This window comes from Scyliorhinus torazame, chromosome 25 (assembly GCF_047496885.1).
Source record: "Scyliorhinus torazame isolate Kashiwa2021f chromosome 25, sScyTor2.1, whole genome shotgun sequence".
NCBI classification, from domain to species: Eukaryota; Metazoa; Chordata; class Chondrichthyes; order Carcharhiniformes; family Scyliorhinidae; genus Scyliorhinus; species Scyliorhinus torazame.
The window spans coordinates 44183257-44200036 of NC_092731.1; the positions used below are offsets into that span (position 1 = coordinate 44183257).

Below are 16780 nucleotides of genomic sequence, written 5' to 3' on the forward strand. Positions count from 1 at the left end.
TATATAGTCAGCAAGCAACATTATACATCAGACTTTTGTGCAAATCAGGAGATGTGTATTGTTGCTTTTCCCAGAAAACACATTGAATTAAACTGTCTTGTTCACCATCACGACACAGTATGAAGAGAGATGGGATCGGCAGGTTCCAAAATCACGAATCACGTCGACGCTGGTTACATTCGTGTCAGAAGTGTGTCGGCCAAGGGCACAGTGTCTGAGGGACTGGGTCTGCGTGGGGCAATTATGATATTCAGTACACTGTCAATGAGATTTTGTTCCCCTTTACTTCGTAATAATAGACAGAGTAGTGAAGCAAAGAAGACATGAAAGACAAATTCAGGAACCACGGTTCAGAAGGGTCCACTATGCGTCACTTTACAAGACATTTCTTGGAATGAGGCTGATGCGAGTTGGGAGATGATCCGGTTCATCAAATTTATACATTTTGTGTCCAGTTTTTGCATTTTCATCGCGATTCGAAGGCCGTTGTTTAATATCGCGGGGTGCAGGTCATCTGTATCGGCGAATCTGTTCCTAACCAGTCGCTGAGAGTCACTGTCCGATCCTGCTTGATTGTCTTATTATTCACGAGTTGGTTGAGTTGACCGATTGAGAAATCTCTTTTAATTGTATCATTTTTGCGAGTGCATATCGTGTGCGACAAATGGCGCATGTTGAAGGCAGCGTTTTTCTTTTACAGGGGCAAATATGGGAAATGAAGAAGGTAATGTGTCCGTTTCGCTGACCCATGCATTGCACAGATATATTGGTGCGGGCGGTTTTGATGAGCGGTCTCAATTCCGCACTGTTGATTGCATCTCTGGGGCGGTGTGTCTTGGCGGATTCGACAGCCGATGTACCAATTCTAAAAAATCATTCCCAATTTTTTTCTGGTAAGGGACAAACTCTGCCCGTCGGGGAATTGAACCCCGGTCTCCCGCGTGACAGGCGGGGATACTAACCACTATACTAACGAGGAACTTCGGTTTGGTGAGACATGCTTGGCCAACTGAGGGTTTCTGCGCTTCTGAAATCACTCCATTTACTGAAGATGCTTGATTTGTCTGTGAAATCAGTAAAATCACGGCAACTCAATACCATGTGGAAAGGAAGATCGTCCCATGTTAATTTTGGAAGACTGGATGCAGGATCACCCAAACACTTCCGCGTGTATTGAGCTGTAAATATTGAGGCGGTTGTTCACTTCAGACCCTGACATCTGCAGGCGGGCTAATGGCAGCAATATTCACGCGATCAGTTCCAGTGGCATGAGATTCCGCAAAAATTATATCGGAAATTATGTTTGGCTCCATGTAAAGTAAAAACGATTTCAATTAACCAGTTGCCTAAACAGGGCCACTACTTATATAGTCAGCAAGCAACATTATACATCAGACTTTTGTGCAAATCAGGAGATGTGATTTTTGCTTTTCCCAGAAAACACATTGAATTAAACTGTCTTGTTCACCATCACGACACAGTATGAAGAGAGATGGGATCGGCAGGTTCCAAAATCACGAATCACGTCGACGATGGTTACATTCGTGTCAGAAGTGTGTCGGCCCAGCGCACAGTGTCTGAGGGACTGGGTCTGCGTGGGGCAATTATGATATTCAGTACACTGTCAATGAGATTTTGTTCCCCTTTACTTCGTAATAATAGACAGAGTAGTGAAGCAAAGAAGACATGAAAGACAAATTCAGGAACCACGGTTCAGAAGGGTCCACTATGCGTCACTTTACAAGACATTTCTTGGAATGAGGCTGATGCGTGTTGAGAGATGATCCGGTTCATCAAATTTATACATTTTGTGTCCAGTTTTTGCATTTTCATCGCGGTTCGAAGGCCGTTGTTTAATATCGCGGGGTGCAGGTCATCTGTATCGGCGAATCTGTTCCTAACCAGTAGCTGCGAGTCACTGTCCGATCCTGCTTGATTGTCTTATTATTCACGAGTTGGTTGAGTTGACCGTTGGAGAAATCTCTTTTAATTGTATCATTTTTGCGAGTGCATATCGTGTGCGACAAATGGCGCATGTTGAAGGCAGCGTTTTTCTTTTACAGGGGCAAATATGGGAAATGAAGAAGGTAATGTGTCCGTTTCGCTGACCCATGCATTGCACAGAAATATTGGTGCAGGCGGTTTTGATGAGCGGTCTCAATTCCGCACTGTTGATTGCATCTCTGGGGCGGTGTGTCTTGGCGGATTCGACAGCCGATGTTCCAATTCTAAAAAATCACTCCCAATTTTTTTCTGGTAAGGTATAAACTCTCCCCGTCGGGGAATTGAACCCCGGACTCCCGCGTGACAGGCGGGGATACTAACCACTATACTAACGAGGAACTTCAGTTTGGCGGGACAAGCTTGGCCAACTGAGGGTTTCTGCGCTTCTGAAATCACTCCATTTACTGAAGATGCTCGATTTGTCTGTGAAATCAGTAAAATCACGGCAACTCAATACCATGTGGAAAGGAAGATCGTCCCATGTTAATTTTGGAAGACTGGATGCAGGATCACCCAAACTCTTCCGCGTGTATTGAGCTGTAAATATTGAGGCGGTTCTTCACTTCAGACCCTGACATCTGCAGGCGGGCTAATGGCAGCAATATTCACGCGATCAGTTCCAGTGGCATGAGATTCCGCAAAAATTATATCGGAAATTATGTTTGGCTCCATGTAAAGTAAAAACGATTTCAATTAACCAGTTGCCTAAACAAGGCCACTACTTATATAGTCAGCAAGCAACATTATACATCAGACTTTTGTGCAAATCCGGAGATGTGTATTGTTGCTTTTCCCAGAAAACACATTGAATTAAACTGTCTTGTTCACCATCACGACACAGTATGAAGAGAGATGGGATCGGCAGGTTCCAAAATCACGAATCACGTCGACGCTGGTTACATTCGTGTCAGAAGTGTGTCGGCCAAGGGCACAGTGTCTGAGGGAATGGGTCTGCGTGGGGCAATTATGATATTCAGTACACTGTCAATGAGATTTCGTTCCCCTTCACTTCGTAATAATAGACAGAGTAGTGAAGCAAAGAAGACATGAAAGACAAATTCAGGAACCACGGTTCAGAAGGGTCCACTATGCGCCACTTTACAAGACATTTCTTGGAATGAGGCTGATGCGAGTTGGGAGATGATCCGGTTCATCAAATTTATACATTTTGTGTCCAGTTTTTGCATTTTCATCGCGATTCGAAGGCCGTTGTTTAATATCGCGGGGTGCAGGTCATCTGTATCGGCGAATCTGTTCCTAACCAGTCGCTGAGAGTCACTGTCCGATCCTGCTTGATTGTCTTATTATTCACGAGTTGGTTGAGTTGACCGTTGGAGAAATCTCTTTTAATTGTATCATTTTTGCGAGTGCATATCGTGTGCGACAAATGGCGCATGTTGAAGGCAGCGTTTTTCTTTTACAGGGGCAAATATGGGAAATGAAGAAGGTAATGTGTCCGTTTCGCTGACCCATGCATTGCACAGATATATTGGTGCGGGCGGTTTTGATGAGCGGTCTCAATTCCGCACTGTTGATTGCATCTCTGGGGCGGTGTGTCTTGGCGGATTCGACAGCCGATGTACCAATTCTAAAAAATCAGTCCCAATTTTTTTCTGGTAAGGGACAAACTCTGCCCGTCGGGGAATTGAACCCCGGTCTCCCGCGTGACAGGCGGGGATACTAACCACTATACTAACGAGGAACTTCGGTTTGGTGAGACATGCTTGGCCAACTGAGGGTTTCTGCGCTTCTGAAATCACTCCATTTACTGAAGATGCTTGATTTGTCTGTGAAATCAGTAAAATCACGGCAACTCAATACCATGTGGAAAGGAAGATCGTCCCATGTTAATTTTGGAAGACTGGATGCAGGATCACCCAAACACTTCCGCGTGTATTGAGCTGTAAATATTGAGGCGGTTCTTCACTTCAGACCCTGACATCTGCAGGCGGGCTAATGGCAGCAATATTCACGCGATCAGTTCCAGTGGCATGAGATTCCGCAAAAATTATATCGGAAATTATGTTTGGCTCCATGTAAAGTAAAAACGATTTCAATTAACCAGTTGCCTAAACAGGGCCACTACTTATATAGTCAGCAAGCAACATTATACATCAGACTTTTGTGCAAATCAGGAGATGTGATTTTTGCTTTTCCCAGAAAACACATTGAATTAAACTGTCTTGTTCACCATCACGACACAGTATGAAGAGAGATGGGATCGGCAGGTTCCAAAATCCCGAATCACGTCGACGATGGTTACATTCGTGTCAGAAGTGTGTCGGCCCAGCGCACAGTGTCTGAGGGACTGGGTCTGCGTGGGGCAATTATGATATTCAGTACACTGTCAATGAGATTTCGTTCCCCTTTACTTCGGAATAATAGACAGAGTAGTGAAGCAAAGAAGACATGAAAGACAAATTCAGGAACCACGGTTCAGAAGGGTCCACTATGCGTCACTTTACAAGACATTTCTTGGAATGAGGCTGTTGCGTGTTGAGAGATGATCCGGTTCATCAAATTTATACATTTTGTGTCCAGTTTTTGCATTTTCATCGCGGTTCGAAGGCCGTTGTTTAATATCGCGGGGTGCAGGTCATCTGTATCGGCGAATCTGTTCCTAACCAGTAGCTGCGAGTCACTGTCCGATCCTGCTTGATTGTCTTATTATTCACGAGTTGGTTGAGTTGACCGTTGGAGAAATCTCTTTGAATTGTATCGTTTTTGCGAGTGCATATCGTGTGCGACAAATGGCGCCTGTTGAAGGCAGCGTTTTTCTTTTACAGGGGCAAATATGGGAAATGAAGAAGGTAATGTGTACGTTTCGCTGACCCACGCATTGCACAGAAATATTGATGTGGGCGGTTTTGATGAGCAGTCTCAATTCCGCACTGTTGATTGCATCTCTGGGGCGGTGTGTCTTGGCGGATTCGACAGCCGATGTTCCAATTCTAAAAAATCACTCGCAATTTTTTTCTGGTAAGGTACAAACTCTCCCAGTCGGGGAATTGAACCCCGGACTCCCGCGTGACAGGCGGGGATACTAACCACTATACTAACGAGGAACTACGGTTTGGCGGGACACGCTTGGCCAACTGAGGGTTTCTGCGCTTCTGAAATCACTCCATTTACTGAAGATGCTCGATTTGTCTGTGAAATCAGTAAAATCACGGCAACTCAATACCATGTGGAAAGGAAGATCGTCCCATGTTAATTTTGGAAGACTGGATGCAGGATCACCCAAACACTTCCGCGTGTATTGAGCTGTAAATATTGAGGCGGTTGTTCACTTCAGACCCTGACATCTGCAGGCGGGCTAATGGCAGCAATATTCACGCGATCAGTTCTTAGTGGCATGAGATTCCGCAAAAATTATATCGGAAATTATGTTTGGCTCCATGTAAAGTAAAAACGATTTCAATTAACCAGTTGCCTAAACAAGGCCACTACTTATATAGTCAGCAAGCAACATTATACATCAGACTTTTGTGCAAATCCGGAGATGTGTATTGTTGCTTTTCCCAGAAAACACATTGAATTAAACTGTCTTGTTCACCATCACGACACAGTATGAAGAGAGATGGGATCGGCAGGTTCCAAAATCACGAATCACGTCGACGCTGGTTACATTCGTGTCAGAAGTGTGTCGGCCAAGGGCACAGTGTCTGAGGGACTGGGTCTGCGTGGGGCAATTATGATATTCAGTACACTGTCAATGAGATTTCGTTCCCCTTCACTTCGTAATAATAGACAGAGTAGTGAAGCAAAGAAGACATGAAAGACAAATTCAGGAACCACGGTTCAGAAGGGTCCACTATGCGTCACTTTACAAGACATTTCTTGGAATGAGGCTGATGCGAGTTGGGAGATGATCCGGTTCATCAAATTTATACATTTTGTGTTCAGTTTTTGCATTTTCATCGCGGTTCGAAGGCCGTTGTTTAATATCGCGGGGTGCAGGTCATCTGTATCGGCGAATCTGTTCCTAACCAGTCGCTGAGAGTCACTGTCCGATCCTGCTTGATTGTCTTATTATTCACGAGTTGGTTGAGTTGACCGTTGGAGAAATCTCTTTTAATTGTATCATTTTTGCGAGTGCATATCGTGTGCGACAAATGGCGCATGTTGAAGGCAGCGTTTTTCTTTTACAGGGGCAAATATGGGAAATGAAGAAGGTAATGTGTCCGTTTCGCTGACCCATGCATTGCACAGAAATATTGGTGCAGGCGGTTTTGATGAGCGGTCTCAATTCCGCACTGTTGATTGCATCTCTGGGGCGGTGTGTCTTGGCGGATTCGACCGCCGATGTACCAATTCTAAAAAATCATTACCAATTTTTTTCTGGTAAGGGACAAACTCTCCCCGTCGGGGAATTGAACCCCGGTCTCCCGCGTGACAGGCGGGGATACTAACCACTATACTAACGAGGAACTTCGGTTTGCTGGGACACGCTTGGCCAACTGAGGGTTTCTGCGCTTCTGAAATCACTCCATTTACTGAAGATGCTTGATTTGTCTGTGAAATCAGTAAAATCACGGCAACTCAATACCATGTGGAAAGGAAGATCGTCCCATGTTAATTTTGGAAGACTGGATGCAGGATCACCCAAACACTTCCACGTGTATTGAGCTGTAAATATTGAGGCGGTTCTTCACTTCAGACCCTGACATCTGCAGGCGGGCTAATGGCAGCAATATTCACGCGATCAGTTCCAGTGGCATGAGATTCCGCAAAAATTATATCGGAAATTATGTTTGGCTCCATGTAAAGTAAAAATGATTTCAATTAACCAGTTGCCTAAACAGGGCCACTACTTATATAGTCAGCAAGCAACATTATACATCAGACTTTTGTGCAAATCAGGAGATGTGTATTTTTGCTTTTCCCAGAAAACACATTGAATTAAACTGTCTTGTTCACCATCACGACACAGTATGAAGAGAGATGGGATCGGCAGGTTCCAAAATCACGAATCACGTCGACGATGGTTACATTCGTGTCAGAAGTGTGTCAGCCCAGGGCACAGTGTCTGAGGGACTGGGTCTGCGTGGGGCAATTATGATATTCAGTACACTGTCAATGAGATTTTGTTCCCCTTTACTTCGTAATAATAGACAGAGTAGTGAAGCAAAGAAGACATGAAAGACAAATTCAGGAACCACGGTTCAGAAGGGTCCACTATGCGTCACTTTACAAGACATTTCTTGGAATGAGGCTGATGCGTGTTGGGAGATGATCCGGTTCATCAAATTTATACATTTTGTGTCCAGTTTTTATATTTTCATCGCGGTTCGAAGGCCGTTGTTTAATATCGCCGCGTGCATGTCATCTGTATCGGCAATCTGTTCTTAACCAGTAGCTGCGAGTCACTGTCCGATCCTGCCTGAGTTGGTTGAGTTGACCGTTGGAGAAATCTCTTTGAATTGTATCGTTTATGCGAGTGCATATCGTGTGCGACAAATGGCGCATGTTGAAGGCAGCGTTTTTCTTTCACAGGGGCAAATGTGGGAAATGAAGAAGGTAATGTGTCCGTTTCGCTGACCCACGCATTGCACAGAAATATTGGTGCGGGCGGTTTTGACGAGCGGTCTCAATTCCGCCCTGTTGATTGCATCTCTGGGGCGCTGTGCCTTGGCGGATTTGACAGCCGATGTACCAATTCTAAAAAAGCATTCCCAATTTTTTTTCTGTTAAGGTACAAACTCTCCCCGTCGGGGAATTGAACCCCGGTCTCCCGCGTGACAGGCGGGGATACTAACCACTATACTAATGAGGAACTTCGGTTTGGTGAGCCACGCTTGGCCAACTGAGGGTTTCTGCGCCTCTGAAATCACTCCATTTACTGAAGATGCTCGATTTGTCTGTGAAATCAGTAAAATCGCGGCAACTCAATAACATGTGGAAAGGAAGATCGTCCCATGTTAATTTTGGAAGACTGGATGCAGGATGACCCAAACACTTCCACGTGTATTGAGCTGTAAATATTGAGGCGGTTGTTCACTTCAGACCATGACATCTGCAGGCGGGCTAATGGCAGCAATATTCACGCGATCAGTTCCAGTGGCATGAGATTCCGCAAAAATTAGATCGGAAATTATGTTTGGCTCCATGTAAAGTAAAAACGATTTCAATTAACCAGTTGCCTAAAGAGGGCCGCTACTTATATAGTCAGCAAGCAACATTATACATCAGACTTTTGTGCAAATCAGGAGATGTGTATTTTTGCTTTTCCCAGAAAACACATTGAATTAAACTGTCTTGTTCACCATCAAGACACAGTATGAAGAGAGATGGGATCGGCAGGTTCCAAAATCACGAATCACGTCGACGATGGTTACATTCGTGTCAGAAGTGTGTCGGCCCAGGGCACAGTGTCTGAGGGACTGGGTCTGCGTGGGGCAATTATGATATTCAGTACACTGTCAATGAGATTTCGTTCCCCTTTACTTCGTAATAATAGACAGAGTAGTGAAGCAAAGAAGACATGAAAGACAAATTCAGGAACCACGGTTCAGAAGGGTCCACTATGCGTCACTTTACAAGACATTTCTTGGAATGAGGCTGATGCGTGTTGGGAGATGATCCGGTTCATCAAATTTATACATTTTGTGTCCAGTTTTTGCATTTTCATCGCGGTTCGAAGGCCGTTGTTTAATATCGCGGGGTGCAGGTCATCTGTATCGGCGAATCTGTTCCCAACCAGTAGCTGCGAGTCACTGTCCGATCCTGCTTGATTGTCTTATTATTCACGAGTTGGTTGAGTTGACCGTTGGAGAAATCTCTTTGAATTGCATCGTTTATGCGAGTGCATATCGTGTGCGACAAATGGCGCATGTTGAAGGCAGCGTTTTTCTTTTACAGGGGCAAATGTGGGAAATGAAGAAGGTAATATGTCCGTTTCGCAGACCCACGCATTGCACAGAAATATTGGTGCGGGCGGTTTTGATGAGCGGTCTCAATTCCACACTGTTGATTGCATCTCTGGGGCGGTGTGCCTTGGCGGATTCGACAGCCGATGGACCAATTCTAAAAAATCATTCCCAATTTTTTCCTGGTAAGGTACAAACTCTCCCCGTCGGGGAATTGAACCCCGGTCTCCCGCGTGACAGGCGGGGATACTAACCACTATACTAACGAGGAACTTCGATTTGGTGAGCCACGCTTGGCCAACTGAGGGTTTCTGCGCCTCTGAAATCACTCCATTTACTGAAGATGCTCGATTTGTCTGTGAAATCAGTAAAATCGCGGCAACTCAATACCATGTGGAAAGGAAGATCGTCCCATGTTAATTTTGGAAGACTGGATGCAGGATCACCCAAACACTTCCGCGTGTATTGAGCTGTAAATATTGAGGCGGTTGTTCACTTCAGACCCTGACATCTGCAGGCGGGCTAATGGCAGCAATATTCACGCGATCAGTTCCAGTGGCATGAGATTCCGCAAAAATTATATCGGAAATTATGTTTGGCTCCATGTAAAGTAAAAACGATTTCAATTAACCAGTTGCCTAAACAGGGCCACTACTTATATAGTCAGCAAGCAACATTATACATCAGACTTTTGTGCAAATCAGGAGATGTGATTTTTGCTTTTCCCAGAAAACACATTGAATTCAACTGTCTTGTTCACCATCACGACACAGTATGAAGAGAGATGGGATCGGCAGGTTCCAAAATCACGAATCACGTCGACGGTGGTTACATTCGTGTCAGAAGTGTGTCGGCCCAGGGCACAGTGTCTGAGGGACTGGGTCTGCGTGGGGCAATTATGATATTCAGTACACTGTCAATGAGATTTCGTTCCCCTTTACTTCGTAATAATAGACAGAGTAGTGAAGCAAAGAAGACATGAAAGACAAATTCAGGAACCACGGTTCAGAAGGGTCCACTATGCGTCACTTTACAAGACATTTCTTGGAATGAGGCTGATGCGTGTTGGGAGATGATCCGGTTCATCAAATTTATACATTTTGTGTCCAGTTTTTGCATTTTCATCGCGGTTCGAAGGCCGTTGTTTAATATCGCGGGGTGCAGGTCATCTGTATCGGCGAATCTGTTCCTAACCAGTAGCTGCGAGTCACTGTCCGATCCTGCTTGATTGTCTTATTATTCACGAGTTGGTTGAGTTGACCGTTGGAGAAATCTCTTTGAATTGTATCGTTTTTGCGAGTGCCTATCGTGTGCGACAAACGGCGCCTGTTGAAGGCAGCGTTTTTCTTTTACAGGGGCAAATATGGGAAATGAAGAAGGTAATGTGTACGTTTCGCTGACCCACGCATTGCACAGAAATATTGATGTGGGCGGTTTTGATGAGCAGTCTCAATTCCGCACTGTTGATTGCATCTCTGGGGCGGTGTGCCTTGGCGGATTCGACAGCCGATGTACCAATTCTAAAAAACCATTCCCAATTTTGTTCTGGTAAGGTACAAACTCTCCCCGTCGGGGAATTGAACCCCGGTCTCCCACGTGACAGGCGGGGATACTAACCACTATACTAACGAGGAACTACGGTTTGGTGAGCCACGCTTGGCCAACTGAGGGTTTCTGCGCCTCTGAAATCACTCCATTTACTGAAGATGCTCGATTTGTCTGTGAAATCAGTAAAATCGCGGCAACTCAATACCATGTGGAAAGGAAGATCGTCCCATGTTAATTTTGGAAGACTGGATGCAGGATCACCCAAACACTTCCACGTGTATTGAGCTGTAAATATTGAGGCTGTTGTTCACTTCAGACCCTGACATCTGCAGGTGGGCTAATGGCAGCAATATTCACGGGATCAGTTCCAGTGGCATGAGATTCCGCAAAAATTAGATCGGAAAATATGTTTGGCTCCATGTAAAGTAAAAACGATTTCAATTAACCTGTTGCCTAAACAGGGCCACTACTTATATACTCAGCAAGCAACATTATACATCAGACTTTTGTGCAAATGAGGAGATGTGTATTTTTGCTTTTCCCAGAAAACACATTGAATTAAACTGTCTTGTTCACCATCACGACACAGTATGAAGAGAGATGGGATCGGCAGGTTCCAAAATCACGAATCACGTCGACGCTGGTTACATTCGTGTCAGAAGTGTGTCGGCCAAGGGCACAGTGTCTGAGGGACTGGGTCTGCCTGGGGCAATTATGATATTCAGTACACTGTCAATGAGATTTTGTTCCCCTTTACTTCGTAATAATAGACAGAGTAGTGAAGCAAAGAAGACATGAAAGACAAATTCAGGAACCACGGTTCAGAAGGGTCCACTATGCGTCACTTTACAAGACATTTCTTGGAATGAGGCTGATGCGTGTTGAGAGATGATCCGGTTCATCAGATTTATACATTTTTTGTCCAGTTTCTGCATTTTCATCGCGGTTCGAAGGCCGTTGTTTAATATCGCGGGGTGCAGGTCATCTGTATCGGCGAATCTGTTCCTAACCAGTAGCTGCGAGTCACTGTCCGATCCTGCTTGATTGTCTTATTGTTCACGAGTTGGTTGAGTTGACCGTTGGAGAAATCTCTTTGAATTGTATCGTTTTTGCAAGTGCATATCGTGTGCGACAAATGGCGCATGTTGAAGGCAGCGTTTTTCTTTTACCGGGGCAAATAAGGGAAATGAAGAAGGTAATGTGTCTGTTTCGCTGACCCACGCATTGCACAGAAATATTTGTGCGGGCGGTTTTGATGAGCGGTCTCAATTCCGCACTGTTCATTTCATCTCTGGGGCGGTGTGCCTTGGCGGATTCGACAGCCGATGTACCAATTCTAAAAAATCATCCCTAATTTTTTTCTAGTAAGGTACAAACTCTCCCCGTCGGGGAATTGAATATCTCCCGCGTGACAGGCGGGGATACTAACCACTATACTAACGAGGAAGTTCGGTTTGGTGAGCCACGCTGGGCCAACTGAGGGTTTCTGCGCCTCTGAAATCACTCCATTTACTGAAGATGCTCGATTTGTCTGTGAAATCAGTAAAATCGCGGCAACTCAATACCATGTGGAAAGGAAGATCGTCCCATGTTAATTTTGGAAGACTGGATGCAGGATCACCCAAACTCTTCCGCGTGTATTGAGCTGTAAATATTGAGGCGGTTCTTCACTTCAGACCCTGACATCTGCAGGCGGGCTAATGGCAGTAATATTCACGCGATCGGTTCCAGTGGCATGAGATTCCGCAAAAATTATATCAGAAATTATGTTTGGCTCCATGTAAAGTAAAAATATTTCAATTAACCAGTTGCATAAACAGGGCCACTTCTTATATAGTCAGCAAGCAACATTATACATCAGACTTTTGTGCAAATCAGGAGATGTGTATTTTTGCTTTTCCCAGAAAATACATTGAATTAAACTGTCTTGTTCACCATCACGACACATTATGAAGAGAGATGGGATCGGCAGGTTCCAAAATCACGAATCACGTTGACGATGGTTACATTCGTGTCAGAAGTGTGTCGACCCATGGCACAGTGTCTGAGGGACTGGGTCTGCGTGGGGCAATTATGATATTCAGTACACTGTCAATGAGATTTTGTTCCCATTTACTTCGGAATAATAGACAGAGTAGTGAAGCAAAGAAGACATGAAAGACAAATTCAGGAACCACGGTTCAGAAGGGTCCACTATGCGTCACTTTACAAGACATTTCTTGGAATGAGGCTGATGCGTGTTGAGAGATGATCCGGTTCATCAGATTTATACATTTTTTGTCCAGTTTCTGCATTTTCATCGCGGTTCGAAGGCCGTTGTTTAATATCGCGGGGTGCAGGTCATCTGTATCGGCGAATCTGTTCCTAACCAGTAGCTGCGAGTCACTGTCCGCTCCTGCTTGATTGTCTTATTGTTCACGAGTTGGTTGAGTTGACCGTTGGTGAAATCTCTTTGAATTGTATCGTTTTTGCGAGTGCATATCGTGTGCGACAAATGGCGCATGTTGAAGGCAGCGTTTTTCTTTTACAGGGGCAAATAAGGGAAATGAAGAAGGTAATGTGTCTGTTTCGCCGACCCACGCATTGCACAGAAATATTGGTGCGGGCGGTTTTGAAGAGCGGTCTCAATTCCGCACTGTTGATTGCATCTCTGGGGCGGTGTGCCTTGGCGGATTCGACAGCCGATGTACCAATTCTAAAAAATCACTCCCAATTTCTTTCTGGTAAGGTATAAACTCTCCCCGTCGGGGAATTGAACCCCGGTCACCCGCGTGACAGGCGGGGATACTAACCACTATACTAACGAGGAACTTCGATTTGGCGAGCCACGCTTGGCCAACTGAGGGTTTCTGCGCATCTGAAATCACTCCATTTACTGAAGATGCTCGATTTGTCTGTGAAATCAGTAAAATCGCGGCAACTCAATACCATGTGGAAAGGAAGATCGTCCCATGTTAATTTTGGAAGACTGGATGCAGGATCACCCAAACACTTCCGCGTGTATTGAGCTGTAAATATTGAGGCGGTTCTTCACTTCAGACCCTGACATCTGCAGGCGGGCTAATGGCAGCAATATTCACGCGATCAGTTCCAGTGGCATGAGATTCCGCAAAAATTATATCGGAAATTATTTTTGGCTCCATGTAAAGTAAAAATGATTTCAATTAACCAGTTGCCTAAACAGGGCCACTACTTATATATTCAGCAAGCAACATGATACATCAGACTTTTGTGCAAATCAGGAGATGTGTATTTTTGCTTTTCCCAGAAAACACATTGAATTAAACGGTCTTGTTCACCATCACGACACAGTATGAAGAGAGATGGGATTGGCAGGTTCCAAAATCACGAATCACGTCGACGATGGTTACATTCGTGTCAGAAGCGTGTCAGCCCAGGGCACAGTGTCTGAGGGACTGGGTCTGCGTGGGGCAATTATGATATTCAGTACACTGTCAATGAGATTTCGTTCCCCTTTACTTCGTAATAATAGACAGAGTAGTGAAGCAAAGAAGTCATGAAAGACAAATTCAGGAACCACGGTTCAGAAGGGTCCACTATGCGTCACTTTACAAGACATTTCTTGGAATGAGGCTGATGCGTGTTGAGAGATGATCCGGTTCATCAAATTTATACATTTTGTGTTCAGTTTTTATATTTTCATCGCGGTTCGAAGGCCGTTGTTTAATATCGCGGGGTGCAGGTCATCTGTATCGGCGAATCTGTTCCTAACCAGTAGCTGCGAGTCACTGTCCGATCCTGCCTGAGTTGGTTGAGTTGACCGTTGGAGAAATCTCTTTGAATTGTATCGTTTATGCGAGTGCATATCGTGTGCGACAAATGGCGCATGTTGAAGGCAGCGTTTTTCTTTCACAGGGGCAAATGTGGGAAATGAAGAAGGTAATGTGTCCGTTTCGCTGACCCACGCATTGCACAGAAATATTGGTGCGGGCGGTTTTGACGAGCGGTCTCAATTCCGCCCTGTTGATTGCATCTCTGGGGCGCTGTGCCTTGGCGGATTCGACAGCCGATGTACCAATTCTAAAAAATCATTCCCAATTTTTTTTCTGTTAAGGTACAAACTCTACCCGTCGGGGAATTGAACCCCGGTCTCCCGCGTGACAGGCGGGGATACTAACCACTATACTAACGAGGAACTTCGGTTTAGTGAGCCACGCTTGGCCAACTGAGGGTTTCTGCGCCTCTGAAATCACTCCATTTACTGAAGATGCTCGATTTGTCTGTGAAATCAGTAAAATCGCGGCAACTCAATAACATGTGGAAAGGAAGATCGTCCCATGTTAATTTTGGAAGACTGGATGCAGGATCACCCAAACACTTCCACGTGTATTGAGCTGTAAATATTGAGGCGGTTCTTCACTTCAGACCCTGACATCTGCAGGCGGGCTAATGGCAGCAATATTCACGCGATCAGTTCCAGTGGCATGAGATTCCGCAAAAATTAGATCGGAAATTATGTTTGGCTCCATGTAAAGTAAAAACGATTTCAATTAACCAGTTGCCTAAAGAGGGACACTACTTATATAGTCAGCAAGCAACATTATACATCAGACTTTTGTGCAAATCAGGAGATGTGTATTTTTGCTTTTCCCAGAAAACACATTGAATTAAACTGTCTTGTTCACCATCAGGACACAGTATGAAGAGAGATGGGATCGGCAGGTTCCAAAATCACGAATCACGTCGACGCTGGTTACATTCGTGTCAGAAGTGTGTCGGCCCAGGGCACAGTGTCTGAGGGACTGGGTCTGCGTGGGGCAATTATGATATTCAGTACACTGTCAATGAGATTTCGCCGCCCTTTACTTCATAATAATAGACAGAGTAGTGAAGCAAAGAAGACATGAAAGACAAATTCAGGAACCACGGTGAAGAAGGGTCCACTATGCGTCACTTTACAAGACATTTCTTGGAATGAGGCTGATGCGTGTTGAGAGATGATCCGGTTCATCAAATTTATACATTTTGTGTCCAGTTTTTGCATTTTCATCGCGGTTCGAAGGCCGTTGTTTAATATCGCGGGGTGCAGGTCATCTGTATCGGCGAATCTGTTCCTAACCAGTAGCTGCGAGTCACTGTCCGATCCTGCTTGATTGTCTTACTATTCACGAGTTGGTTGAGTTGACCGTTGGAGAGATCTCTTTGAATTGCATCGTTTATGCGAGTGCATATCGTGTGCGACAAATGGCGCATGTTTAAGGCAGCTTTTTTCTTTTACAGGGGCAAATGTGGGAAATGAAGAAGGTAATGTGTCCGTTTCGCAGACCCACGCATTGCACAGAAATATTGGTGCGGGCGGTTTTGATGAGCGGTCTCAATTCCACACTGTTGATTGCATCTCTGGGGCGGTGTGCCTTGGCGGATTCGACAGCCGATGGACCAATTCTAAAAAATCATTCCCAATTTTTTCCTGGTAAGGTACAAACTCTACCCGTCGGGGAATTGAACCCCGGTCTCCCGCATGACAGGCGGGGATACTAACCACTATACTAACGAGGAACTTCGATTTGGTGAGCCACGCTTGGCCAACTGAGGGTTTCTGCGCCTCTGAAATCACTCCATTTACTGAAGATGCTCGATTTGTCTGTGAAATCAGTAAAATCGCGGCAACTCACTACCATGTGGAAAGGAAGATCGTCCCATGTTAATTTTGGAAGACTGGATGCAGGATCACCCAAACACTTCCGCGTGTATTGAGCTGTAAATATTGAGGCGGTTCTTCACTTCAGACCCTGACATCTGCAGGCGGGCTAATGGCAGCAATATTCACGCGATCAGTTCCAGTGGCATGAGATTCCGCAAAAATTAGATCGGAAATTATGTTTGGCTCCATGTAAAGTAAAAACGATTTCAATTTACCAGTTGCCTAAACAGGGCCACTACTTATATAGTCAGCAAGCAACATTATACATCAGACTTTTGTGCAAATGAGGAGATGTGTATTTTTGCTTTTCCCAGAAAACACATTGAATTAAACTGTCTTGTTCACCATCAGGACACAGTATGAAGAGAGGTGGGATCGGCAGGTTCCAAAATCACGAATCACGTCGACGGTGGTTACATTCGTGTCAGACGTGTGTCGGCCCAGGGCACAGTGTCTGAGGGACTGGGTCTGCCTTGGGGCAATTATGATATTCAGTACACTGTCAATGAGATTTCGTTCCCCTTTACTTCGTAATAATAGACAGAATATTGAAGCAAAGAAGACATGAAAGACAAATTCAGGAACCACGGTTCAGAAGGGTCCACTATGCGTCAGTTTACAAGACATTTCTTGGAATGAGGTGATGCGTGTTGAGAGATGATCCGGTTCATCAAATTTCTACATTTTGTGTCCA

At 44.9% G+C, this 16780-nt stretch overlaps 11 non-coding genes across 11 annotated transcripts; all 11 read right to left on the bottom strand.

Moving 5' to 3' along the window:
• Window positions 1-905: 905 nt before the first annotated feature.
• Window positions 906-979, bottom strand: trnad-guc (transfer RNA aspartic acid (anticodon GUC)). The gene has a single exon. It is a non-coding gene; the product is annotated as a tRNA-Asp (tRNA).
• A 1291-nt stretch (window positions 980-2270) lies between these two features.
• On the bottom strand, window positions 2271-2342 carry trnad-guc (transfer RNA aspartic acid (anticodon GUC)). Its single transcript has one exon. It is a non-coding gene; the product is annotated as a tRNA-Asp (tRNA).
• A 1290-nt stretch (window positions 2343-3632) lies between these two features.
• On the bottom strand, window positions 3633-3706 carry trnad-guc (transfer RNA aspartic acid (anticodon GUC)). Its single transcript has one exon. It is a non-coding gene; the product is annotated as a tRNA-Asp (tRNA).
• Window positions 3707-4997: 1291 nt separating this feature from the next.
• On the bottom strand, window positions 4998-5069 carry trnad-guc (transfer RNA aspartic acid (anticodon GUC)). The gene has a single exon. It is a non-coding gene; the product is annotated as a tRNA-Asp (tRNA).
• A 1293-nt stretch (window positions 5070-6362) lies between these two features.
• Window positions 6363-6434, bottom strand: trnad-guc (transfer RNA aspartic acid (anticodon GUC)). The gene has a single exon. It is a non-coding gene; the product is annotated as a tRNA-Asp (tRNA).
• Window positions 6435-7708: 1274 nt separating this feature from the next.
• trnad-guc (transfer RNA aspartic acid (anticodon GUC)) lies at window positions 7709-7780 on the bottom strand. Its single transcript has one exon. It is a non-coding gene; the product is annotated as a tRNA-Asp (tRNA).
• A 1292-nt stretch (window positions 7781-9072) lies between these two features.
• trnad-guc (transfer RNA aspartic acid (anticodon GUC)) lies at window positions 9073-9144 on the bottom strand. The gene has a single exon. It is a non-coding gene; the product is annotated as a tRNA-Asp (tRNA).
• A 1291-nt stretch (window positions 9145-10435) lies between these two features.
• Window positions 10436-10507, bottom strand: trnad-guc (transfer RNA aspartic acid (anticodon GUC)). The gene has a single exon. It is a non-coding gene; the product is annotated as a tRNA-Asp (tRNA).
• Window positions 10508-13158: 2651 nt separating this feature from the next.
• Window positions 13159-13230, bottom strand: trnad-guc (transfer RNA aspartic acid (anticodon GUC)). Its single transcript has one exon. It is a non-coding gene; the product is annotated as a tRNA-Asp (tRNA).
• A 1273-nt stretch (window positions 13231-14503) lies between these two features.
• On the bottom strand, window positions 14504-14577 carry trnad-guc (transfer RNA aspartic acid (anticodon GUC)). The gene has a single exon. It is a non-coding gene; the product is annotated as a tRNA-Asp (tRNA).
• A 1290-nt stretch (window positions 14578-15867) lies between these two features.
• Window positions 15868-15941, bottom strand: trnad-guc (transfer RNA aspartic acid (anticodon GUC)). The gene has a single exon. It is a non-coding gene; the product is annotated as a tRNA-Asp (tRNA).
• Between the last annotated feature and the right edge of the window lie 839 nt (window positions 15942-16780).